The sequence below is a fragment of the Dendrobates tinctorius genome, unplaced genomic scaffold, assembly GCF_039654945.1.
Source record: "Dendrobates tinctorius isolate UK_male_01 unplaced genomic scaffold, ASM3965494v1 ptg000003l, whole genome shotgun sequence".
Lineage (NCBI taxonomy): Eukaryota > Metazoa > Chordata > Amphibia > Anura > Dendrobatidae > Dendrobates > Dendrobates tinctorius.
In genome coordinates, this window is record NW_027361671.1 from 60,653,757 (window position 1) to 60,677,607 (window position 23,851).

General features: G+C 41.5%; 1 pseudogene; it reads left to right on the top strand.

Moving 5' to 3' along the window:
* The first annotated feature begins 1,299 nt into the window (after positions 1-1,299).
* Positions 1,300-22,660, top strand: LOC141080558 (large ribosomal subunit protein eL8 pseudogene; annotated as a pseudogene).
* Positions 22,661-23,851: the final 1,191 nt, after the last annotated feature.

The window sequence follows — 23,851 nt, forward strand, 5'->3', positions numbered from 1 at the left end:
GAAGCAATGGGATGAAACTGAATGGGAAGAGACACAGATTAGATATTAGAAAAAACTTTTTGACAGTTAGAGTGATCAATGAGTGGAACAGGCTGCCACGAGAAGTGGTGAGTTCTCCTTCAATGGAAGTCTTCAAACAGAGGCTGGACAGACATCTGACTGGGATGATTTAGTGAATCCTGCTTTGAGCAAGGGGTTGGACCAGATGGCCCAGGAGGTCCCTTCCAACTCTACGATTCTATGATTCTATGATTCTATGATTCATCCTAACGCACAATTATTTTAAATTTGGGGTGAACTACTACTCCCAGAAATGGGGCACAGCTATGGGCACAAGATTTGCCCCTAGCTATGCTAACCTGTATGTGGGAAAATGGGAACTTGAGACCATTTATATGGATGGGGAATTACGGTCAAATTTGGTGCTATGGCGTCGCTTTATCGACGACATTTTTTTTCATTTGGTCAGGGGGTGATATTTTATTAAATGAATTTTTAAGTGATCTAAATAAAAATTGTTATTTTTTAAACTTCACTGCAAACATTAGTCACAAAGAGCTAAATTTTTTAGATTTGAGGATTTTTATTGAGGAGAATACCATTCAGACTCAAGTATATCACAAACCTACGGATTCAAAAAATTTTATTTCTCTAGATAGCTGTCATCTTCCGAAATGGCTTCTTAATGTCCCTAAGAGTCAGCTCATTAGAGCGCATAGAAATTGCTCTAAACAGCAGGATTTTGAAAAAGAGTCCATGAATATTAAGTTTAAATATAAGGTATATGATGTAAAAGCATTGGAAAAAACTACAGAAATGGTTAGAAAAATACCAAGAGACCAACTACTGGACCCTATAAAAGAATGTATTCCTAATGATTTTTTTGTCAAGAATGAAATTCCGATTATTTTACAATACAATTCCAATGTCAGGATCATTAGGAATATTGTTAGTAGACATTGGAATATCTTACAAAATGACAAAATTATTGGGGAATTACTGCCTACGTACCCTAGATTTGTTTTTCGGAAGGCAAATAATCTTGGGAATTTGATAGCACCTTCAATCCCAAGAGTTCCAAATAGAAAAATTAATGGTGAACGAGACCTTCTTAGCGGTTTTTTCCCATGTAAGAAATGTGGACCATGTAAAAAATTAAACACTAAGAAACAAAAAATGATTATTAATAAAGGTATTGAGAACAATGTAATTGATTTCATTGATTGCAACACAAAAGGGGTTATCTATGGGGTAATCTTTCCATGTGGTAAACTATACATTGGAAGAACTATTCGTCCAATGCGGGTACGAATTGCTGAACATCTTCGCAATATTACTAATAAATTTACTGGTCATCCTCTTTCTAATCACTTTGTTACACATCATGGAGGTTCTATTAAGGGAATCACGGTAACCGGTATTAAAATAGTTAAGAAAAGCTGGCGAAAAGGTAACTTCATTGAACAAATGTCAAAAGTAGAAAGTGAGTGGATATTTAAAATGAACACGCTCAGACCAAATGGCTTAAATAGCGAGATTGAACTATTTGCTTTCAACAAATAGGACTAATACATCACATGGGCTGGGTATATATGTGTCACCTTAATGACAGGAATCATCCCTGAGGAAGGAAGCAGTAAGCCTCCGAAACGCGTAGGATTGGTTGTTGATCCTGTCAGTCTTTCTAAGCCGGTCACGTGACTTAACACATGACTGTGACGTCACCAAGGTCCTGTACCTTGCCGGCAATAACCGTGTCTCCCGCTGCATGTCCCACTGATAACGGGCAGCGCAACATCGGGTGAATTGGGCGATTGCTACCGGCCGGAGCATCGCCCGCGACTATAGCAGAGGTGACCTTTTGGATTCTACCCACTATTAGCCTGCATTTTTTTGGACTGAGCATTACACCACCACTGGAATTCACCAAAGCCCATCAGGAGAGGAGTTGCTATGTTCTGAACTCAAGACTGCTATTATCGCCCATGGTATGAACAGTAACCTGGACGGTCAGTATGATTTTTTCTCTCTAGTGACAGACTCATTTATGTTTATTGGACAGTGAGACTGGTTGTATTTTTTAGACTGCTACTCACTTTTTACAGTGAGATATATATGTATAGCACACCCCCACAGTACTAAGGGGTGTCATTATTATTGTTTCACATAGACGCATATCAAAATTCTCTGGCATCAATTTTTGCTTTCCCTATAGAGAGTGGTTTTATGTGGGTATTATTAGCGCAAATTACTGCTTTATTTTTAATTGTTTTAATATTCAGACGAATAGGTGGCGTAGTCTGCTAATTTGCAGCTGCTATACCCCCACACAGCGCCGTTGGTTGTCAAAAATTATTTTTTTCATACATACATACATACTACATACATACAACATTCATACAAAATACATTCATACTAAATACATATATACTACATTCATACAACATACGTACATACTACATACTACATACAACATTCATACAACATACATACATACTACATACATACTACATATATACTACATTCATACAACATAAATACTACATACATACTACATACATACTTCATATATACTACATTCATACAACATACATACTACATTCATACAACATACATACAAACTACATACATGCTACATATATACTACATTCATACTACATACATACTACATATATACTACATACATACTACATATATACTACATTCATACAAAATACTTACATACTACATACATATACTACATTCATACAACATACGTACATGCTACATACTACATACTACATACATACAACATACATACAACATGCTACAGACATACAACATACATACTGCATACATACTACATACAATACAATTCATACATTCCTACAATACATACTACATATATACTACATTCATACAACATAAATACATAGTACATTCTACATACATACAACATGCTACAGACATACTACATACAATACATTCATACAATACATACATATAGACATACAATACGTATAACATAGAGTACATACTCACCAATACTTGTCACTCTGATCCCCGAAGCCAGTGTCATCTGTGGAAAAATATGAAAATAACAAACAAGCAATATACTCCCTGATCTGCAGAAATCCATGAGTGTCCCACGCCGATTTCCCATGGAGAACAGCAGCATCAGCAGATGCGACCACTCTCTACGGGGCTCCAGGAATACAATGACGGGAGGTAGGTATCCTTCCGCACTGTATTCCTCCACCACTGTAAAAAAATAGTCCCTAGTCTCACTTTATGGCAAAAGCTGCATGGGAACTTCCTCACACAGCAATGCCAAAAGTGAGACTAGGGACTATTTTTTTTACAGTGGCGGAGGAATACAATGCGGAAGGATACCTACCTCCCGTCATTGTATTACTGGAGCCCCGTAGAGAGCGGTCACATCAGTTGATGCTGCTGTTCTCCACGGGAAATCGGCGTGGGACACTCGTGGATTTCTGTGGATCAGGGAGTATATAGGTTGTTTGTTATTTTCATATTTTTCCACAGATGACACTGGCTTCGGGGATCAAAGTGACAAGTGATGGTGAGTATGTACTCTATGTAATATGTACTGTATGTCTATATGTATGAATGTATTGTATGTAGTATGTATGTTGTATGTCTGTAGCATGTTGTATGCATGTTGTATGTATGTATGTATGTAGTAAGTATGTAGTATGTATGTATGTTGTATGAATGTAGCATATATGTATGTAGTATGTATGTATGTTGAATGAATGTAGTATATATGTAGTATGTATGTTGTATGAATGTAGTATGTATGTAGTATGCATGTATGCATGTTGTATGAATGTAGTATATATGTAGTATGTATGTTGTATGAATGCAATATATATAAAGTATGTATGTATGTTGTATGAATGTAGTATATATGAAGTATGTATGTATGTTGTATGAATTTTGTATATATGTAGTATGTAGTATGTATGCTGTATGACTGTAGTATATATGTAGTATGTATGTTGTATGAATGTAGTATATATGAAGTATGTATGTAGTATGTAGTATGTATGTATGCCGTATGAATGTAGTATATATGAAGTATGTATGTAGGATGTATGTATGTTGTATGAATGTAGTATATATGTAGTATGTAGCATGTATGTATGTTGTATGAATGTAGTGTATGTATGTATGTTGTATGAATGTTGTATGTATGTAGTATGTATGTAGTATGTATATATATATATATATTTTTTTTTTTTTCACATTCAACACATTAGCCAGATGATGGGACTACTACTGTCCCATCATTGGCTAATGTGTCAATCACTGTCATTGTAGCAGGCATCGCCCGATGGGACTTGTAGTCCCATCGGACGATGCCTGCACACACACAAGACCCCCAGCAGGCCCACACAGACCCCCGGCAGCCGGCACAGGCCCCTGGCAGGCCTGTACAAACCCCCAGCACAAGCCCCCGGCAGGCCCGTACAGACCCCCGGCAGCCGGCACAGGCCCTCGGCAGGCCCGTACAGACCCCCGGCAGCCGGCACAAGCCCCCGGCAGGCCCGTACAGACCCCTGGCAGCCGGCACAAGCCCCCGGCAGGCCCGTACAGACCCCCGACAGCTGGTACAAGCCCCCGGCAGGCCCGTACAGACCCCCGGCAGCCGGCACAAGCCCCCGGCAGGCCCGTACAGGCCCCAGGCAACCGGCACAAGCCCCCGTCAGGCCCGTACAGGCCCCAGGCAGCCGGCACAAGCCCATGGCAGGCCCGCACAGACCCCACCCGCACACACAGACATGCACAATGTCCGCCCATGCACTGCCCACAATCTTCCCCCCTCCCGAACTGGATGTGCAAGTAAAGAAAGGGTTTTTTTTAATTCCGATATTTCATTCCCATTGACCTGAATGGGACTTGCGGTATCGGAATCGGCAATACCCGATACTTTTTTGGTTATCGGGCCGATCCAATCCGATCTGATATTTCTCAATATCGGATGTTATCGCTCAACACTAGTTACGACTTTTCCTTTGAGTGGCATATTTTACTTATCAATTATTATTTTTGTTTGTAGTTTTGCTCAATCAAAGCTTGGCTATATTTTGTTGGCAAATACCTTTACAGTATAATAATTTAATGCAGTGAACTTAATGTATTCTAGATATCAAACTTTTTCCTTGTAGGTTTACAGGGAATCTGTCACCTCATTTTTTGCATATAAGCTGCGGCCTCCACCATTAGGGGCTTATCTACAGCATTCTATAATGCTATAGATAAACCCCTGATGTAACCTGAAAGATAAGAAAAAAAGTTACATTCTGGTCCAATGGGTGTCACAGGTCCAGGTCCGGCGCCTCCCATCTTCATGCAATGACATCCTCTTCCTGGTGTCTGTCGTGGCTCCTGTGCAGGCATACTCAGGGGAGGGAGGCCACATTTAATTATAGCAGGGTTTTTTTTCATTTTGTCTTTGTAGGTTTTGTATGCTCTTTGTCCATGTGAACATGCATTTATATGCTGCATGTGTACCAACTCAAACAAAGCTCAATTTTTATGTTTTTTCTTTATATTTTTGCATTCTGTGCATGCTGGGGTGTGGCCTCCCTCTCTTGAGCTGGAAATTGTGTTTAAAGGCTTCCCCTGACTGGTGTCCAGTGGTTGGGACCCGGTCCTTGTCGGCCCTTATTCACACAGATGTCAACTTTGACACATGATAAGGTTATTAATACTAGACAGTGTAGGACCGCCCTGACCACAGAGTCACCTTGTCGATGGTGGGAGGGCTTTTATGCTATGTTTGATCAAATACAGTATTACTAAGAACTCTGTATGATTTAAATGCACTTATGCTTTTTACTTATTTAATTATAGCTGGGTTTTTTTTCATTTTGTCTTTTGTAGGTTTTGTATGTTTTTTGGCCATGTGAACATGCATTTATATGCTGCATTGCTGCATGTGTACCAACTCAAACCAAGCTCAATTTTTGTGTTTTTTCTTTGTATTTTTGCATTCTGTGCAAGCTGGTGTGTGGCCTCCCTCTCTTGAGCTGGAAATTGTATTTAAATGCTTCCCCTGATTGGTGTCCAGTGGTTGGGACCCGGTCCTTGTCTGCCCTTATTCACACAGACGTCAACTTTGACACATGATAAAGTTATTAATACTAGACAGTGTAGGACCGCCCCGACCACAGAGTCACCTTGTCGATAGTGGGACAGCTTTTATGCTATGTTTGATCAAATACAGTATTACAAAGAACTATGTATGATTTAAATGCAATTTTGCTTTTTACTTATTTAATTATAGCAGGGTTTTTTCATTTTGTCTTTTGTAGGTTTTGTATGCTTTTTGCCATGTGAACTTGCAAGCATTATAGAATGCTGTAGATAAGCCCCTAATGACGGTGGCTGCAGCTTATATGCAAAAAATGAGGTGATAAATTCCCTTTAAACCTACAAGGAAAAAGTTTGATCTCTAGAATACATGAAGTTCGCTGCATTAAATTATTATACTGTAAAGGTATTCGCCAACAAAATATAAAGGGCTGTACAAAAATATTAGCTCATCTGACAATGGCAATATGACATAGTATTTCACCAAAGAAAGAAAATGATAAGGAAAAAGCATTCTATTCGCCTTCAAATTGGGTGGATGTTCTATAAGTAAGAGTTAGTTTGATTTGCACTTCATATTTACTTCATTCATCTTTCAGACATCATTACATTCTATAAATCATCATTGAAGAATACAAGCTGCTCTATAGAAGAGCGCTGAGTTATAGCCTCGTTCAATTAAACATTCCGGAGGGTATGATTGCTTTAGCTCTGAAATTGAATATCTCAGTAGAAATTAAAAAACATAAAGAAATGAACTTAGGTAATTGCTTATTAAATTTTCAAACTCAAATGACAATAACAAGTTTAAATTGATTGCTCAATATGTTAAAATGAAACAGTCTTCACAGCTACATGGCTCCAATACTCACTATTTCAATTAGATTAACAAAAATGTGTTTGTAAATGTATCTTGCACAGGAAGGGTTAACTTGATTAAAAGAGTAAGAATGCGTTTGTAAAGATGCAGAATGACCTAAATTTTAATTATTGTTCCAATCAACATAGTTTAATACATTACAAGCCTAATATTAGAAGATGTTGAGAGAGGCCACTGAGTTCCTCAGATTAAATATACTGTATATTTCACTTTGAGTTTGTCAATTTCTTTAATTTTTTTATTGAATTCTTCTAGTATATTTGGTACTCTATGCTGGCTCCAGGAATGTGATAGTAAGGGCCCCATACACATTAGACTATTGTTGGCTGACCGCGTTGATATCAATAGATTGGGCCGACGCTCTAATCTGTATAGGGGCACCGGCCAATTGATAAGTGGAAGAAATTTTGATCATGCATGTCCAATTTTGAGCTGGTGATCCCATTATTCTTCCCAAGATAAGATGTCGGCAGATGTATCAGTTGGGGGCTTTCTCACAGAGTACACAGGATCGATCAGCCAAGAAAGCATCCAGTTTATGGGAGTATTGCTTATGATGCTCCAGCGATCCCGACAACGATACGACCTGGTAAGGATCGCTGGTACGTCGCTACATGGTCGCTAGTAAGCTGTCAAACAGGCAGATCTATTCAATGATGCAGCAATGATACGGCGATCCATATAAGGACCTCGGCGATCATTGGGACCTTGTCACACAGCAGCTATTCTGACGACTCACGCCTGCGTCCCTGAGTTCTGCATCGCCAACTAGGTTGCTCATCGGCGTCAAACACAGCAACGCATGCTGGCCAGCGGGACGCCAACAATCCAAAAATGGCCTAGGACATTCAAGCACGATCAGCCATATCCAGTGGGGGGGCCGGTCGCCGCTATGTGTCACACGTAGCGAGATTGCTGGCAAGGTCACTGTTGCATCACAAAACCTGTGACGTTTCAGCGATCTCACTAACAATCTCATTATGTGACACGGGGCCTTAAGCTAAATCAGAAGAATTGTTTGACCTACAACCCTTATTATGTATGGTCAGGTTAAGTTGTATCTGTATAAAATAAAAGTGGAAGGCCAATTAGTTTGATTGTCTGAGATGTGAAACCAAAGAAACAGCTTGAGTGTTTGATTAGTACTTTCTGTCTGACCATTGATCTCTGGGTTGTAGTCAAAAGAAAAATATAACCAAATATTGTTCTTTTTACAGAATAACAGAATACCATCCTTAATTTGGAAAATAATTTGTTTCCACGGTTAGAAACTATGTTTTGCCGAGACAATGTAAGCAAACAATGTGTTTAATGAATGTTTAACTTTGGGTTTAATAGTTGCACAACCCAGACAAAGAGACTAAATAACACAGCATAATCGGCAAAAATCACCCAGATAATCGTCTTTCCTTCTGAAAGTGGTATGTCAGTTATAAGTCTATGGAAAAGTGGGTCCACTCCTAGGAGGAGATAGGGGCTGGAGAAAACCAGTGGGATGGTTTGGCTCGGGCACAGGTTTCACAAGGCAGAAATGTATTTGATACCGACCCTATCTGATTAGCCACAAGAAATTCATAGTTACTGGTCAAATTATATTGTAAATACCAGCATGACCAGCAACTACACTTTAAAAATACTTTAATGAATCCGACCAGTTGTTGACTTTCAGGAGTTTATAGATTGCTCTCCTTATAATTTTTTCCTGGCTTTGCACTTTCTGTAAAGCTTTTATTAGTGTAAAAGTAAACTAGACTTTCAAAATATTTACGTTCACATTTTATTTCTGGATTCAATTAGTCATCTATGCAATTTAACATGGTAATTGGTGTATTATGATGATATGTAAAACTCAAAAAAGCATTAAGAAATTTGACTTGGTTAAATTTCTCACCCATATACTACTATTCTGTGGTGTGGGGTAAATATCTGTGATATCTAACTCTAGAAAAATGTTCAAAAATTTTTCTAGGTTAAATTACTCATCCATAGAATATTACGTGTTATGGAGTACTTTTCAGGTGGTATATAACATTCCAAAAACATGTTATAAATGTATCTTGATTAAATTAGTCATCCATACAGTATAGCGTGTTCTGGGGTACATTTCATTGGTATATAAACCTTCAAAACATTCATTAAATATGTATCTGTATTATATTGCTCAGCCATAGAATATTACAGATTCATGGGTATATTTTGGTGGTCTATAACTTTCAAGAAAATTGTTCAAATATGTATAGGTATTATGATGCTCATTCATAGGTTATGAAATCTTCTTGGGTACATATTGGTGGTGCCTAACCCCCAAAAAATTGCAAAAAAAAAATTATCTATTTTGTATTGCTCATCCAAAGAGCATTACGTCTAGGTAGGGGAGAAAACAAGGGGAACTGCTACCTTGGATCTAATCCTTATAAACAGGGAGGAAATGGTTGAGGAGGTAAAAGTGGCTGGGACCCTAGGCGGTAGCGACCATGCTATTTTAGAATTTTGGATAACTAGAGGAGGAAGACCTGTGAAGACTCAGACGTCAAGGTTAGATTTCAGAAAGGCAGATTTTAAGGGATTCAGAAAGAGAATTGGAGGGATCCAATGGCTGGATATCCTTAAAGACAAAAATGTCCAGGAAGGATGGGAAATCTTGAAAAATGAAATTCTCAAAGCACAGTTGTTAACAATTCCGAAAAGAGGGAAGAATAGGAAGCATTTAAGGAAGCCAGGATGGATGAACACAGAACTTAAGCACATGCTAAAAAGGAAGAAAAAATGTTTATAAAATGTAAAGAGGGAGGCATATCTAAAGAAGAATATAATGCTGTCTGCAGAACCTGCAGGGCACAAATCAGATTAGCTAAAGCTGACAATGACTTGAGGCTTGCAAGAGATGTCAAAAGCAATAATAAAGGATTTTTGGAGGATATGTCAAAAGTAAAAGAAAAGTCAAAGATGCTATAGGATTTTTACAGGATGAAAATGATGAAATGGTAAGACAGGATGTTGAGAAGGCCGAACTTTTAAATTCCTATTTTGCATCTGTTTTCTCTCAGAAAGGAAATGTAACATCAACTATCCTTCACTGTCCTATTAAGGCAATAGAAGAATCCAGGATATCTATAAACAGAAATATAGTGAGGAAGCACTTAGCTAACCTAAATTAATTCAAGTCTCCAGGTCCAGATGAATTACACCCCAGAGTACTGAAGGACATAGCAGAAGAAATTTTTGAACCCCTCTCCATAATCTTTGAAAATTCTTGGAGAATAGGAGAAGTCTCAGAAGACTGGAGAAGAGCAAATGTTGTTCCTATCTTCAAAAAGGGGAAGAAGGTGGACCCAGGCAACTATAGGCCAGTGAGTCTGACTTCTATACCAGGAAAGATCTTTGAGCAAATTATTAAACAACATGTATGTCAGTACCTGGATAAGAATGAAGTGATTAAACAGAGTCAGCATGGGTTTGTAACTAATAAGTCATGTCAGACTAACTTAATTTCCTTCTATGACGGAATCACTGATTGGGTGGATCAAGGAAATGCTGTAGATATAGTATATCTTGACTTCAGCAAAGCATTTGACAAAGTATCTCATACAATCCTTATTGAAAAAATGACTAAGTATGGAATGGACAAGGCAACTGTTAGGTGGATTCATAACTGGCTTAGTGATCGGACCCAAAGAGTGGTCGTAAATGGCTGCACATCCAGTTGGAAGAATGTCTCAAGTGGGGTACCACAGGGCTCTGTCCTGGGCCCTGTATTGTTCAACATCTTTATCAACGATTTAGATGAAGGAATTGAGGGTAAACTGATTAAATTTGCTGATGACACAAAGCTAGGAGGGATAGCTAATACTAGAGAAGAGAGAGAGAGGATTCAAAAAGATATAAATAAACTGGAGAGGTGGGCAGCAACTAACAGAATGGTTTTTAACAGGGAAAAATGCAAAGTACTACATCTGGGCAATAAAAATGAAAAAAGCATATACAGAATGGGAGGAATAGGGCTGAGCAACAGCACATGTGAAAAAGACTTGGGTATACTAATAGATCACAGACTGAATATGAGTCAACAGTGTGATGCAGCAGCAAAAAAGGCAAATGCAATTCTAGGATGTATTAACAGAAGCATACAGTCTATATCACGTGAAGTCATTATTTCCCTCTACTCCTCTTTGGTCAGACCTCATCTGGAATATTGTGTCCAGTTTTGGGCACCACATTTTAAAAAAGACATCAACAAACTGGAGCAAGTTCAGAAAAGTGTGACCAGAATGGTGACCGGTCTGAAAACCCTGTCTTATGAGGAAAGGTTGCAGGATTTGGGAATGTTTAGTTTGCAAAAGAGAAGACTGAGAAGAGACTTAATAGCTGTCTACAAATATCTAAAGGGCTGTCACATTGTAGAAGGATCAACTTTATTCTCATTTGCACAAGGAAAGACTAGAAGCAATGGGATGAAACTGAATAGGAGGAGACACAGATTAGATATTAGAAAAAACTTTTTGACTGTTAGAGTGATCAATGAGTGGAGCAAGCTGCCACGAGAAGTGGTGAGTTCTTCTTCAATGGATTTCTTCAAACAGAGGCTGGACAGACATCTGACTGGGATGATTTAGCGAATCCTGCTTTGAGCAGGGGGTTGGACCAGATGGCCCAGGAGGTCCCTTCCAACTCTGCGATTCTATGATTCTTGGGTGCATTTCGGTAGTAAATAACACTCCCAAAAATTGTTTAAAAATGTATCAATATTATATTTATCATTCATAAGGTATTATGTGTGCTTGGCTATATTTTGATGGTTTCTAAACTACCAAAAAATATTCATATATTTATTGGTATTATATTGCACATCCACACAGTATTACATCTTTATGAAAGCATTTTGGTGGTATCTAACTCTATAAAAAATTGTTTAAAAATGTATCTATATTATATTGCTTATCCATAAGGTATTATGTCTCCTTAGGTTTATTTCAGTAGTATCTAACCCTCCAAAGAATTCTTCATAGATTTATTGGTATTACCGTATTTTTTCGACCATCAGACATACCTAGGTTTTAGAGGAGGAAATTAGAAAACTATTGAAGCAAAAATTGTGGGCACGACGCACTGTTTTTGGGATCTGCTTCTGACACTTATAGGGGTAATGTCACTCCAATTCTAAACTTATAGCTCTCATCCTGGTATATATATGTCCCCATCCTGGCATATATGCCCCCCATCCTGGTATATTTGTCGCCATTCAGGTATATATGGTCCCCAATCCAGGTATACATGGCACACCATCCTTTTATACACAGTATCCATCCTCATCCTCATCCTCCCCTTTCCCAATCCTGGTACACATGGCACCCCATCTAAATCCTGGTATACACGGCAACCAATCCCAATCCTAGTATATGTGGCACTCCATTCCGGTCCTAGAGTACATGGTGTCCCATCTCAATGCTGGTGTATATGGCACCCCATCGCAATCCTGGTATACATGGCACCCCATCTCAATTCTAGTATACATGTCATCCAATCGCAATCCTAGAACACATGGCAAAAGATTGCATTAATGGTAAAATATGGCACCCAATCCTAATATACAGTACATGGCCTGTATCCCCATCTTGGAATACATGGCACCCAATCCCAATCCTGGTATACATGACCTGCACCCTGTTATACATGGCACCTAATCCCCATCCTGGTATACATGACCCCATTATCTCCATCCTGACATATATGGCCCCATCACCCTGCATACATAAAAAATAAACAATTCTACTTATCTTTTCTCCTTTTCCCCCTTCGCAGCACAGCATACTGTTGTAATGCCAGCAGTTTATTTCAGTGTGCAAGTAGCGCATTACGCAACTGCCATGGGCCATCTCATCCCAATGTCAGCTGCCGGAGTATTCACTGTTTCAAGTGCCTGGGACTATGGGAGTGGAGAGCAGTGAATATTCATTTTCTTTAATAGTAGGCAGACTGTTACCTGCAGCAGCTGGCTCCTGCAGTAGCTGTGCAATAACATGTGCCTGCTACTGTGTCAAAGAGAATCACTATTCATTGCTTTCCATTGCTTGGGCATGGAAAGCAGTGAATATTAATTTTCTTTAATAGCGGGCACACGTAATCGCCCAGCAGCTTCAGGAAGTCGGCTGCTGCAGCTACCAGTGTGCCCGTTATTAAAGAAGATCAATATTTACTGCTCTCCACTCCCATAGTTCTGCCCAGTTCTCAGTGTCAGTTTAAGTGCATAGAGGTGGGAGGGAAAATGGGTGTGGGGAGCTGTGCATATTCAATTTCTTTAACAGTGCACACTTGTGTTAGCTGCAGCATCGACTTTTGCTTCCTTTTACCTGATACTCTGCCGCTGCCACTCTCCTCCATCCACAGCCACAGCAGATACATACAGATTAAAAGACTCACCCCCACTTTCCACCAAAAGTCCGAAAAATACAATATTTTGCTCCTTTACACTGTATTACATCTTCTTGGGTACATATTGGTGGCATATAACCTCCAAAAGATTGTTTAAACATTTATCGGTATTAACTTGCTCATCTATAGAGTATTACATAATCTTGGGTATATTTCAGTGATATCTAACTGTACAAAAAATTGTTAAAAAATGTATCGGTATTATATTACTCATCCATAAAAAATTATGACTTCTTGCGTACATTTTGGCGGTATCTAACCCTCAATAAAATTGTTAAAAAATTTATCTGTATTATATTGCTCATCTACACAATATTACGTGTTCTAGGGTACATTTTGGTAGCATATAACTTTCAAGAAAATAGTTAAAACATTTATTGGCACTATATTGCTCATCCATAGGGTATAACATCTTTTTGATTACATTTCAGTCTTATCCAACCCTCCAAAAAATTGTTAAAAAATTCATTGGTATTAGGCTAGTTTCACACTAGCGTTTTGGAGCGCAGCGACGGCCTGCGCACGGCCGCAGCTAAGCCCCGCCCCCTGTCACACCCCGCCGGTAGCTCCGCCCACCGGCGCATGACGCTGCATGCGCCCTGCGTCCCCTATCTTTATCACAGGGGGCGCAGGCCGTGCGCAGTATGCGTTTGGCGGCGCATGCGCCTTTTTGACGGTGCGCCGACGCAACCAAAATGCAGCAGGTTGCGTTTGGCGCAGGTCGGCGCACCGTCAAAAAGGCGCATGCGCCGCCAAACGCATACTGCGCACGGCCTGCACCACCTGTGATAAAGATAGGGGACGCAGGGCGCATGCAGCGTCATGCACCGGTGGGCGGAGCTACCAGCAGGGGCGCGGCAGGGGCGGGGCTTAGCGGCGGCCGTGCGCAGGCCGTCGGTGCGCTCCAAAACGCTAGTGTGAAACTAGCCTTTTATTGCGCATCTATACAGTATTACATGTTCTTGGGTACCTTTCGGTGATATCTAAACCTCCAAAAAATGTATAAAAAAATAACTAGTATCATATTGCTCAACCACACTGTCTTACATGTTCTTGGGTACATTTTGGTCATATATAACATTCAAGAAAATTGTTCAAAAGTGTATCTACTGTATAATATATTGCTTATCCATGTGGTATTATGTCTTCTTGGGTATATTTTAGTGATATCCAACAATCAAAAAAATTGTTCATAAATTTGTCAATATTTTATTGCTCATCCACACAGTTTTACATGTTCTTGAGCACATTTTGGTGGTATATAACCTTCAAGAATATTGGTCAAAAATGTATCACTACTGTATTTTATTGCTCATCCTTTGGGTATTATGTCTTCTTGGGTTCATTTTAGTGATATTTAACCCTCTTAAAAAATTAGCTAGTATTATATTTCTCAACTAGACAGTCTCACGTTTTCTTGGTTACATTTCACCGGTATCTAACACTCAAAAAAAATTTCTAAAATGTATTGGTGTTATAGTGCTCATCCACACAGAATTACGTGTTCTTAAGTATATTTTAGTGGTATATAACCTTCAAGAAAATTGTTCAAATATTTATTGGTATTATATGCATAAAGTGTTAAATGTTCTTTTGTAGATTTTGATGGTATCTTAAGGTACTGTCACACTTAGCGATGTACCAGCGATCCCGACCAGCAATATGACGCGGTCAGTATTGCTGGTACATTGCTAAGTGGTCGCAAGTGAGCTGCCACACAGGCAGATCTCACCAGTGACATCGCAGGGGTCGAGGTCGCTACTTACCTGTCAGATGAGGCGATCCTGACGTCCTCCCGCCCATGTCCACGCGTCGCTCGTCGTCACAGCAGGAAGCCCCAGCGGGAAGCTGACGACTAGAAACGGCCCAGGACATTCTCGCGTGATCAGCGATAACCAGCTGGGGAGTGGTCGGAGGTAAGTATCAGACATAGCGATATCGCTAGCAATATCGCTATAACGTCACAAAAACCAGTGACATTTTAGCGATATTGCTAGCGATATCGCTTAGTATAACAGGCCCTTAACTTTCAAAAAAGTTGTTAAAAAAAGGAGTCTGTATTATATTGTTCATCCATAGAGTGTCACATCTTCTTGGGTACATTTTGGTACTATATAACTCATTCAAAAATGTATCTGTATTATATTGCTCATTCATAGAGTATTATGTTTTGGGGTATATTTTGGTGGTATATAACTCCCAAAACAAATTGTCATTTTTTTTCGGCATTATATTTCTCATCCATACAGTATTATGTAGTCTTGGAAAGCAAGGCAAAATGCTATGGGATTGACGACGGCTATGATCTTATAAGGACCAATAAACCTGGGACCCAGTTTCCAAGACTGAACCATCAGCTAAATGGTCCTAGAGGACAGCCACACCAAGTTACCAAACACAGGTCTGGACCCACCAAATGTTTCCGATCAGCCACTCTTATATTTGGATCCCATCTTCTACCCCCTGCCATATGGTAGAAATGGAAGATGAAAAACATTCTTCCTCCGGTAATCCAGAAAGTGATTACCACTAAAAGAACTAAACTGAGGATAGAACCCATATGCCCCGAAAAACAGGACTTACTGGTCGATTCCTGTCAACAATTATTAACAGCGAATTCGGCTAATAGTAAATAGGTAACCCAATCATCCTGAATTTCAGAAACAAAGCACCTGAGATACATCTCTAGGTTCTGGTTAACCCATTCAGTCTGCCCATTAGATTGCAGGTGAAAAGCAGAAGAAAAATGACAAATGGAACCCAGATGGGTGCAATATGCTCTCCAAAACTTGAAGACAAGCTGCACCCCCTGATCAGACATAATATTGGTCTGAATCCAATTTAATCTAATTATTTCCCTGACAAAACCTGGCGCCAAGGATTTGGCATTCGGTAAAGCTGGTAAAGCGATAGATTCAGTAAAATGTCTCATTTTATCTACCACAAGAATTACAGTACTTCCCAATGAAATGGGTAAATCCGTGATAAAATCGACTGACAAGTGAGTCCAAGGTCTGCTGGGAATCTTCAATGGTTAGAGAACCCCCGACGGATGAGTATGAGAGGTCTTAGAATGCACGCGGCTGCATACTCCCAGACATCTTGATGAGCACCTGGCCACAAAAAACTATAAGCAGATCAACAGTGTTTTTATTATCAGGATATTCGGCCAATGCTAAATTGTGATAATCGCTGAGGACTCTGATATGGAGATTAACAGTAGCAAACAGTTTACTAAGTGGACAGGCAGCAGAGGAGTCCCTTTCAGCATCAACAACCTCTCTTTCCAGATCGGAGCATATAGATGCCATAACCACCCCTTTTTGAAGAATAGGTACTGGTTCACACTTAAGGTGGGGAAAAAAGTATTTAGTTAGCCACCAATTATGCAAGTTATACCTCTTAAAAATATGAGAGAGGCCTGTAATTGACATCATAAGTAAACCATAACTATGAGAGTCAAAATGAGAAAACAAATCCAGAAAATCACCTTGTCTGATTTTGAAAGATTTATTTTGCAAATTGTGGTGGAAAATAAGTATTAGGATAAGGCATCTGCCTTAGTGTTTTTGTTCCTGGCCTATATGTGACAAAAAAGTTAAACCTGGTAAAGAACAATGCTCATCTTGCCTGTCGAGGTGTTAGACATTTCCTCGATTCCAGAAATACCAGATTCTTATGATCCATGATTATTATCACTGGGTGAAGCGCTCCCTCCAAAAAATGATGCCACTCCTCATAAGCCCATTTTACTAATCTCTTAATTTTTCTCAGCCATTGACAGTTTTTTAGAAAAATAAGCACATGGTTGCCATTTACCAGGAGATGCACCCTGTGACAATACAGCCCCCACTCCCACCTCAGATGCATTGACCTTGACGATAAAAGGCTGAGAAATGTCAGTCTGAATAAGAATTGGTGCAGAAGAAAAACATCTTTTCAATGTTTCAAATGCCTTCCTTGCAGGACTGGACCACTTGGAGAAGTCCGTCCTCTTCCCAGTCATATCCATAATAGGTTTGGCTATTACCGAAAAGTTTTTCATGAACTTACGGTGTGATGGAAATATATACATTTCATATAGATCTTACTTGCATGTATACTCACATACACATATATATAATCACAGCTAACATGAACTCTATAATCAAATTGCTAAGAATAACCTACGCTAATTATGCAAATTGTCTCTTCAGAGAAGAAGAGGACTAGAACTTTAGTGCCACCTATTGGAAGTAGCAATCCTAAAAGTCAATGTCGACCCTTTAATGAGCCTTGTTGCATGACTTAGGATAAAAGCCAAGCCAGTATCTCTTGCCCTCGTCAGTGCAAATTGTGAGATCTGGATTGGCTATGAGAGAGGCGTCTGACCTATATCCAAAAAGCATCATTTCTCCTTGCGGAGAATTTCATGTTAAGCATGTCGAGATGAGGAGACTTAAAGCCGCAATGTTCCTCTGGGAAATATGCTAATTATGCAAATTGTCTCTTCAGAGAGGAAGAGGACTAGAACTCTTTTGCCACCTTTTGGAAGTAACAATCCTAAAAGTCAATGTCGACCCTTTAACGAGCCTTGTTACGTGACTTAGAATAAAAGTCAAGCCAGTATCTCAATTTGCAGACACTGTGTTTAGGGGTACTGCCCCTTGTCAGTGCAAAGTGACCTAGTAACCGCTGTGAGCCAGCCAGTGGAAATCAGACTGGGTTTTTTTTGGTATTTTACAGACATCGAAAACAGGAACTAGCCCCAGATGTTCAAACTGATGTCCATTTTTGTTGAATAGCAGGAAAAGGCATAGCTAAGCATATATTGCTAAATTAGCCCTTTTGTTAGATATATTCCATGTACTCAAACAGCCAATAGTATTGAAGCTCAACCTTATGTTAATTAACTAACCATTCCTTTCTATACATAATTATAAAAACATGTATGCCTAATAAACCTTCAGAGTATTGAGGGAATGCGATGCTGTAAACATGTGTACAGAGTTTCATTTCATTGAGCGCTCAACATAGTTTAATTGGGAGCAGCCGCAGCACAAACATAGGGATAGATTTATCCCAATCAAATTTCCATAGCATCTGGCGCCTGCACGCGAGCAGTTGACGAAACGCACGGAAACCCTGATGACCGGAGATACGGAGGTGCCGGCCACGGCCTTGATCCAGGGGACGGTGACTGCACAGCTCCATAAGTAAGGTAAGAAAATCCTGCTATCTTACCTGAATGTTCCCTGTGCCCAGTCCGGGTCTATACCTCTTGCCGGTCAGGTGTGGTCACCACCGCATTTACCAGGTAGTGTAAAAAGTCCACGCTCTTATCTAAACTCTGGGATATAAGCCAAGGTGTCTGCTGCGTGCTGTGTGTGTGCTTCAAGTCTGTCAAGATTTGGGAGAGAGGGTTGGAAAAGTGACTGATTTTGCTTGCGGCTGCTGGGAAACCGATAGCAGGAAGTTGAATCTCTCAGATAAGTCCTCAAAGAATCACCCGTGCATCGGAGGAACAGAAGAGGCCCAGATATCCAGGTACGGGTGGTGGTGGCTTAGAGAGATATCTCAAGTTGAATCTCCTGACAAGTTATCACAGATTCACCCGTGCATCGGAGGGACAGGAGCACCCAGATTGCCAGGCACATGGTGGTGTTAGATTGGGGAGATATCGCAAGCCAAATCACTTGACAAAGTTGGTGCAGATTCACCGTGCATAGGAAAGGACAGGTGATGCCCAGATCGCCAGGCACGGGTGGTGACAAGTTTGTGGGATTGTCACAGATTCCTGTTACCGGCGAGCCAGGCAGGATGACCGTTACAGTGTGATAAAACTCCTGGGTGCCAGAGCGCAGTATACCCAGTGTGATTGGCAGTTGTCGGTTACCAGAGCATCTTGTACTATGTGTCACAGATTAAAGAGGGCTTCGATTTCTCCCGAATGTCTATTCATGTGTGTCCATGTCTGTGATTCACTGCTGCTTTCCATGAAGACCCAGAGCAGGAAAGCATTTTTACACTTCCTCTTTTTTGCCTGTAGGGCGCATCCCTGTTATTTTTTTATATTGTCACATCTGTTTTGTGCTCTGTTTCCCTTGTTTATTTTTGCATTTTGAGAAAGTTTTAACTGGAGTGTAAGAATTTTGAGGAAAGCTGAGTTACTGAGCTGTATATACCATTGTTCAGTGTGCCCCTTTGTTTTCAGAGATGTGACTTTACTGAGAATAGATACACAGGCAGAGGAAAGGGGAAGTGTGTGTTGTGCATCTGTGCACAGACATATATTGTTGGAAGCTGAACTGATTTTTGATTTTTTATTACCAACTTGATTTTTTTTCCCTTTCTTTTCCTTTTTTCCTTTTTAAAGTTTTTATTTGTTTTTTTTTACTTTTTCCTTTCCTTTTTAAAGTTTTTACCAACATTTTGGTTTTTGCCCTTTTCTTTCCTTTTTAACCTTTTTAAATTTGTTAAGCAAAGGAATTCACAACAATTATGTGAACAGATCAGGAAAGGATTTTTTACGTGTACAAGATAGGAAATGGTGTTCTCAGCAGAATCCATTCTATAAGGAAACCTGTGCCGTCGGTGGGTCACGCCGCCCCCCTACAGAGAGTAGGCACCACTAGTCCAAGCATGCCCTCTCTGGCTGCAGTAAAGGGGAAGGAATCTGCTCCTCCTCCTCTCTCCTCTCCCTCTTCTCCTCCTTCCTCACTTTTCTCCCCTCGCTCCTTGCATCTCTCCTCCCCCTTTTTATCTCTCCTCTCCTCCACTATCACTCCCCTCTCCCCCTTCTGGTTCACACCCCACAACTTCTTCTTCATGCTTTCTCTCTCCCCCTCCTGTCAGTTCTTTGCCACCAGCTGGGTCAATGCCAAATCCAGACAATGTAGTGTCCCTATATCCACAGGGGACCTTCTCAAAAGTGCCAGTGCCAGCTATGATATCGGGAGAAGAAAGTGAAAATCTCCCTACACAAAACACCACAGGTAGCCCCCCGATACAACAGCCAGCAGAGCCAACAGCTCGGGGTGCAGGGAGGGGGGAGGCAGGAGCTGAAAATGAGGAACCTCAGTACCAGACAGAGCTGCCAACATTTACATCATCATGGAACTTTAATACTAATCCAATGCAGCTTCAGCAAGGGGAGGGGGGATCCTCATGCAGCGGGACCACTTTTACGTGCAGACTTCAGCCAGTATGTGACCCAAACACACAATATCACAGCTTCTCCTCTGATGAAAATAAAGAGGCAATATCATACATGCTGCCCAGTACTAGGGAAAGAAACCCACAGGCATCAAGTAGGCAGAGGCAGATAGAGCCAGAACCCTTACACTATGTGCCCTTCACCTCTAGTCAGGTGTTCAGTATTCTGAATAATCTGCCATACCCAGATATGGACCCCATGCCATTTTACCAAAGAATGTAGTAGAGCCAGCAAACATATGCTGCAACCTGGATTTATCTCTGGGCCATAATGGAAATAAAAGCAGGTGAAGCATTCTGGCCAATCATGAAGGAACACATCAAGCCTCCAGCAGAATTAGATGTGCAATCCTGGGAATCAGGATCAAAGCTAACTGAGCAGCTCAGAGAATGAGCCAAAGCCAGACAAGCAGGGCAAGCCCTCAGCCTACATGACATGAGCCAAGGCAAGACAGAGTCTGTAGAGAAATTTCATGGCAGAGTGATGCAAGTATTCGAAAATTCGGGCTTCACTATTCATGATCAGATACACAGACAAATGTTGACACAGCCCTTTGTTCATGGACTAAGAGAACAAATCAAGAAACTGCTGATAGTGGCCAGGCCTGTGTACAGGTCAATAGCAATGGATACCCTGCTCACAGTAGCCAGAAAGATTGAGCCCCATCCAGGAGTGCAGATGACAGCCCCCCTTATGATGGCCACTGATGTGGAAGAAAAACTACCACACAGAGACAGGAGACCTGCCAATTGTTTCAACTGTGTAAAACCTGGCCATTTCCGGAACCAGTGCAGAGCACCCCCGCAAACCCAGGACATTGCTCAGAGGAACAGGCCAAGGAAGAAACATAGGAAGCAGTGAAGAACCCCATCCATAGGACCGGGACAAGCCAGGTCTACAAGACACCACGCTCCTGACATGTGAAACCCCATCAGCAGACCCAATATCTCAAATTTCCCTGAAGGTGGACGGGGGTTGTCAGATCTTTCCTTTTGAACACTGGTGCAGTCAGAAGTGTGATGAGACATGTGGTACTCCCCGACCCCACCTGCCTATCAGAATCCTCTGTGTCTTGCGTGGGGATTGATGGTCAAGCCAGACATTCCCAGCTTACAAGCCCCTAAGCGTGTGGACACAGCCAGGACACTCCATCCTATTCCAGTTTGTGGTGGAGACCTGCCCACCCAACCTTCTGGGAGCAGACCTACTGCAGAAGCTGAAGGTGACCAAAGTGTTCCAGGAAGATGGGAAAATGACACTTTCTCCACCCTTGACCCAAGAGGAATCAATCATGCTGGTGGCCCTACAAAAGCCTAAAGCAACTGGTGCAAGCCTACCCAAGGAGGTGCTGGATATAGTACCAGAAAGCCTATGGTTTAAGGGACCCCAGGATGTGGAAAGACTTTAAGTTGTGCCAGTATGGGTGTCACTCAAGTTTGGAACCCCGTACCCTCATAAGGCCCAGCATCCCCTGTCCAACACCCAGAGTCAAACTGTCCCTTACCAACTGAAGGTCTAAGGGAACCCGCTGTTCGAGAAATGGCCTAAGAACTTTGGCATTGGCCAGGAAATTCAACCCAAAAGGGACCTTACCTGCTTTGTGAAATGACTGCACTACATCAGGCTCCAGCACCAGAGGATCATCTTGTACAAGATTCTGAAGGTGCTCCCTTCAATCAACCAGTTCATCCAGGCCCTGGACCAGCAGACAGCCACTCAGCTCTTCAAACTGGCACACAAATGCTGACCTGAGACCAAGCTGGAAGAGAGGAACGGCTGCTGGTCTGTGCTGAGCAAAAAAGAAGCTGGTAAAGAAGACGTCCAAGTAAAGAGACCCCCTGTGACCAGAGCAGGTGTTAACACAGTGACCGCCTTGCTGGAGAGCAAGAAAGCACAGCTGGTCGGCATCTTTGAAGAGGATCCCAGTAAATGGCTTGTTTTCCTGCCGGGTCTGTGCCAGATGATGGGAGTCCCTCACTGCATTGTGAAGAAGCAAGGACAGACTGGGCCGCCTCGTCCATAGGAATCATCATGCAGTCCCCGCTCTTCTCGGTTAACAAGAAGAATGTGAAAGGAGAACCAGCCAGGTTCTGAAAGGTACATGACCTGAAGGCCAATGAACGAGGCTATGGTATTTGAAACCCCAATTGTGCCAAATCCGCACACTCTGCTGTCAAATGTGCCAGCCACAGCAACAGTGTTCACAGTGATTTATCTGTCCAATGTTTCTTCAATGTTCCCATTCACCTGGAAGACCAGTTCCTGTTTGCCTTCAAGCACCAGGGAGATGCAGAACACAAGGACAGTGATGCCCCAGGGGGCCCAGAACAGCCCTTCACAGTTCACCAAAGCAATGTCTTCCATCGTCGCTAACTGGATCACAGACCAGCTGACATCGCTAACTGCACAGCCCATTCCTTGTCTCTTCTACTCTACCTGGCAGAACAGCAATGCAAGTTCTCGAAAAACAAAGTCCAATGGTGTCAAGAGCAAGTTACGTTCCCGGGACACTGTATTTCCCGCCAGACGAAATTCTTGGCAGAAGACCAGAAGACCGCTGTGGAGGAGATGGCTCCCCCAACAACTCCGAAGATGCTGCAAGCAGTTTTGTATTGCAGTACTTGGATCCCTGATGCTTCAGTCTTAATGCAGCCACTGTATGATTGCCTCAATGCAGCCCCGTTCCTCCTGTCGTATGCAGCCTTCATGTCATACAGGAAACTGAAAGACCCCATAGTCTCTGCGCCAGCTCTAGACCTCCCTGACTACGAGAAGCCATTCCATTTTTTCCTAATGGAAAAAGAAGGTCATGCTACTGATGTCCTAACACAGATCCACGGAGAAAAACAGAGGCCTCTAGGCTACTTCTCAGCCCGCCCGGATCCAGTTGCAAGGGGGGCCCCCTCCTGCATGTAAGCAATATTTGCAGTGCACACCCTCCTGGACAAGACTGCTGACATCATTCTTGGACAACCACTGGAGATCCTGGCTCGGAAAGACATCTCAGCAATTCTCTACCAGACCCAGCCAAAACATCTCTCCACCGCCCGGCATCATCGCCTTCAGTGCTCTCAGCTGTTGCCTGACTCTACTCCCACTCCCAAGGGGGCATGAGTATACGGACTCTTCAGAGCAAAATCTGCAGGATATCGTAGATGGCTCCAGATTTGCAGATGACGGGATGTGCAGTGACAAGCAATCAAGAAATCCTATGGCCCATAAGTTTGTCGCCTAGCTTTTCAGCCCAA